A 5094-nucleotide genomic window follows, 5' to 3' on the forward strand; every position below is an offset into this window, starting at 1 on the left:
TAAGTGATTTCCCTACCTATGGGATGTTGTCTGGATGGACTACACATGGGAGATTAGCTTGTCCATATTGTAATGGAACGACAGATGCGTTTCAACTGAAGAATGGTAGGAAGACAAGTTGGTTTGATTGTCACCGTCGATTTCTTCCCATTGGCCATCTTTACCGAAGAAACAAGAATTTGTTTAGGCACAAAAGGGTTGTGAGAGACACTCCTCCTCCATATCTAACTGGAGAACAAATTGAAGCGCAAATCGACTACTACAGAGCTAACGAAACAGTTCGTTGGGGTGGTAATTGGCATGTCCCTCGTAATATGCCAGATTCTTACGGTGTTCATCACAACTGGCACAAGAAGAGTATATTTTGGGAGTTGCCATATTGGAAGGATCTTCTTCTGCGCCACAACCTCGATGTGATGCATATAGAGAAGAATTTCTTTGAGAACATCATGAATACAATATTGAATGTCCCAGGGAAGACAAAAAACAACATAAAATCGAGGTTGGACTTGCCGGATATTTGCTCAAGAAGCGAGTTACATATTAAAAGCAATGGACAAGTTTCCGTTCCGATATTCAGATTATCTTCAGAAAAAAAGTGGGTTTTATTCAACTGGGTGGCATCAGAAGTGAAGTTCCCCGATGGGTATGTTTCGAATCTCTCTAGATGTGTTGAAAAGGGTCAAAAGTTCTCCGGGATGAAGAGTCATGATTGTCATGTATTTATGCAACGACTACTGCCCTTTGCATTTGCGGAGCTACTTCCAACAAACGTACATGAAGCACTTGCAGGTACGTAGTGTATTATATCACAATAATTTACAAAATAATATATGACTAACAATGTGTTTAATTTTTTTTTGAATATAAAAGGCATTGGGGCATTTTTCAGGGATCTGAGCACACGCACTCTTAAAGAAGAAGTTGTGGAACAGCTTCAGGAGAACATTCTCATCTTATTGTGCAACTTGGAGAAGATATTTCCTCCCGGATTTTTTGACGTCATGGAGCATCTAGCTGTCCACCTCCCATATGAGGCATTGCTTCGTGGACCTGTACATTACGGATGGATGTATCAGTATGAGCGAGCCATGAAATATTTGAAGGGAAAAGCAAAGAACCTCGCCAAAGTTGAAGGTTCTATAATTGCTGGAAGTTTGACGGAAGAAGTTTCTCACTTCACATCGTACTACTTTGCGTCAAAAGTACGTACACGGAGAAGAGCTCCAAGAAGATATGATGATGGTGGTGTTGCGCCAACATATGCAGTTGCTGGTGTTCCAGACATCTTTAGCTAGATTGGGCGACTCGGTGGGAAGTCTAAAGAGGTTTGGTGGTCGAGTGAACAAGACGCTCATAGTGCACACACCTATATTCTACTCAATTGCGAAGATCCATTGATGCGTTATTTTGAAAGGTAACATATATTGACACTTCGAAACACATATAAGTATAATTAATTGTATAATTGCGAGAGATTCATTCCTATAAAATGTGATTTTACAGCCTATTTGTTTCTCAAGTCGAAGAAACATTTCCTGGTATATCCACAAGTGACGTAGACAAAAGGAAAGATCAACACTTCATTAAGTGGTTGCGGAATCAGGTATTAACTAAAACTTTTTTTTCATACATTATCTGTATTTCATTAACATTCTCTTTATTTTTGCAGGTTGATTATGACGACGATGATGCAGATTATTCTAAGTGGTTACAAGAAGTAATTCAATCTCCACTTGTAAAGGTCACCACATCACAGATGTATTTCACACGAGGCTATACTTTTCATACATATGACTATGGTAGACATCGGGCGACCAGTAACTATGGAATATATGTGAAAGGGGAAACAGATTTCTACGGGATCTTGACGGAGATTATTGAAGTCAAATTTCCAGGGATACTGAAGCTGAAATGCGTCCTCTTCAAATGTGAATGGTTCGACCCCGTCGTCAACAGAGGTGTTCGGTCTAACAAATTCGGTGTAGTTGATGTCAACGGTGGACGAAGGTACAACAAATTCGAGCGCTAACTATTTAAAAATATATTATTAGAAAACTATGAAATTTTAGTAATTCATTTAAAATATTAATGACAAATAAAAATTTTATTATAATTTTTTTAATTATAAATTAATATGTTGAAAAAAATAGAAACTATCACCAAAAGTTCAAATATTTTTAATAAAATAATGTATTAACTGAGTAAAAAAAAGAAATTCAAAATTCATATAATCTTCCAAACTCAAAAATAGTAGTGTAATTTTGCAAAGATTTTTTGACAGAATATAAAATTATGAAAATAAATATTCAAAATCAAAATGATAATATTTCAAATTTTACAAAAGATAAAATCATAGATAATAGGGAATAACTTTTTGAAATACATCAGAAAAAAACAAACTATATATGTTGTAAAAATTAAAATAATCTAATATTTTGAAATCTTAATTAAAAATATAAAGAAAACTTAATAACATAACATCCCAAAAATATCCTATCAATAAAATTGACTAAAATTATATAATAAATGCTACTATGTATAAAATTTACTAAAATAATAGGGATATATTATTTAAACAAAACAGTATTTTTACTGATAAATCCCGTAAAATACTAAAATAATATATTTTAAATTATTTTTTTTAACACAACATGTAACTATAAATTATCTTAAAAATATTCATTTTTATAATATAAATAAATAAATTTTAAAACTATATTATAGAAAAATTTGTAAATTAAATAAAAAACATATTTTAAAGAAGGTTAACTATTTGATTGTTTCATATTGTTATTTTATTGCACCTAACTTGAAAATATATTATTAAGTAATAAAAATTAATAACAAAGTAAAATGTATGAAACAAATCACTATATGTTAATAATGTCAAATAAGAAATATAAAAAATAATATTATAAAGTTACACAATACATAATACCAAAATGAAAATTATATATTTAAAACATTTGTAATAATATTAAATACAATTATAAAATGAAAATATCTGCACCGACGTGCGGGTTAAAATCTACTAATTTCTTAAGTATGATTAATTCTATCAAAAATATAAACATAATTTATTTTAGGGCAATTCTCCTAAATAGACAATTTTCAAGTTTTTGTCACAAAAATAGACCATAAGATAGAAAATGACCAAAATATTTCATTTAATAGGTAAAAAAACTCTAATACCCTAGATATATTAAAAAAAAGTATAAATATAAAAACAAATTATAATTTTAGATCATATGTTTTCAAATTCGAATTTTTTTATTATTTTTTATTTTTTTTTCGATTTATTTTTTTCAATTTTTTTTTAATTCGAAAATACTTTTTGAAACTATTTTTAAAATTTTTAATATTTATTTTTGTATTTTATAAAATTTTAAACTCCAATCCCAAGTCTCCACACCTTAACTTTAAATCCTAAGGTTTGTATTAGTTAACCCTAGGGGTATAAGTGTATATTTACATATTTAATGAAATATTTTGGTCATTTTAATATTTAGATTCTATATTTGTGACAAAAATATTTTTAGTGCTATATTAAAGTATTTCTCTTTATTTTACTCAATAACTATTTGGTAATATAAAATGACAAGTGGGATACCAATTTGATCTAGTTTATAATTGAGTATTTGCACTCTATAACTATGATTGATAAAATAATTAGCAATATGGCGAAGCTGTTTAAATCTACTGTTATCAATTCGTAAATCCCCGCAATACCCCCTACGTATAGCCCTGCGTTTAGACTGACAGACTGACACATCTTTAGCCATCTATATTCCTATAACTAGACCCATGCCTATATCCCTTTAGCCATTTCTCTCTCTCTCTCTCTCTTTCTTTCTATCCTCTTCTGGATTTGATCGCTGGAAGCTCGCTGATTTTTCCCTGAATCAAGAACCTTTTTTTTGGCCAAAGATCTCTTCGATCCCACACTAATTTTCTCAATCGGCTCTGAATTTTTGTCTGTCTCTTTGGTGATAATCCAATCTCTCTATTCATTTTTTATTTCTCCTTTTCAGGAATTGGGAAAATCTCTGCAATGATCTTGTGTTGTAGCATCTGCCCAACCCTTTCATTTGGTTTCATCAATGGAGGTTTCTGGAAATCCATGTTTTCTGAAATTCATATGCCTTTTTTTGTTGATTTCTGGATAGTCGCATGCTTTTTTTTTCCTATAGTTTAATTTTCATTTGGTTCTGTTCGTTTAGTTAGTGATTTTGTTTTGTTTCGGACAGTGCTAGAGAAACGATTGTGTAATGTTATCTTCTTTATGTGACCTTAGGTAGCTTCAGATTCCATGAAAACAGGGATATGAAAATCAAGAAACTGCAAAAAAAAATACGAGCTTGATCTGTGCTCCGGTGATGGCGGATTCCGACAAGACATGAAGCAGGTCATAATCAACTTGGAGGCGCCTACTCACTGGATAACACTGGACAGAAAGTTCCACTGCAAAGGTAGAAAAAAATAACCAAGATATCAAATTGGTTCTTCAGAAGATTATGTAGATGAAATGAATCAAAGTGGTTGATTTGATATTGCAGGCGTCAAAAGAGAATGTCTTGTTGCAGATAATTAATGGAAATGCTCATCTAAAGTGAAGGTGGGAACTTTGATGCTTTTGCTTTGATCATTGATGGGAAATTACTTGCTTATGCGTTGGATGATATAAAGCACATCTTCTAAGAGCCAGCTATTATCTGTGCTTCAGTCAGTCGTTGGTTGGTTTATTCTTGGGGTTTGATGTAATGATGAGTATTCATGATTTATGTATAGGTTAACAAAATGATATAGGTGGTTATTGTAAATTTAATCTGAAACTACTATAAAAATCCGGTTATAATATTAGTAATGCCGTATGTAATTCTTCTAAACCGGATAACCAAATGAAAATGCTAAACAATTGTGTCAATACTCAATACTATCAACATTGTACAAATGTTATTCTTTTAAAACTGGATATATAATTCTTTAAAATGGACATAATTCTTTAAGCTGGATAAACCTTTCCAAATGCTAAATTAAGGTTATTTTAAAAAAAAATTAAACCGGATAATAATTAGATGATAAATCCGGAGA

The 5094-nt window shown here is 31.2% G+C and overlaps 1 long non-coding RNA gene across 1 annotated transcript; it reads left to right on the forward strand.

Moving 5' to 3' along the window:
• Positions 1 to 3730: 3730 nt before the first annotated feature.
• Positions 3731 to 4860, forward strand: LOC106385670. Its single transcript, XR_001277238.3, has 3 exons — positions 3731 to 4109; positions 4298 to 4472; positions 4560 to 4860. It is a non-coding gene; the product is annotated as an uncharacterized LOC106385670 (long non-coding RNA).
• The last annotated feature ends 234 nt before the right edge of the window (positions 4861 to 5094 follow it).

This window comes from Brassica napus, chromosome C3, assembly GCF_020379485.1.
Source record: "Brassica napus cultivar Da-Ae chromosome C3, Da-Ae, whole genome shotgun sequence".
NCBI classification, from domain to species: Eukaryota; Viridiplantae; Streptophyta; class Magnoliopsida; order Brassicales; family Brassicaceae; genus Brassica; species Brassica napus.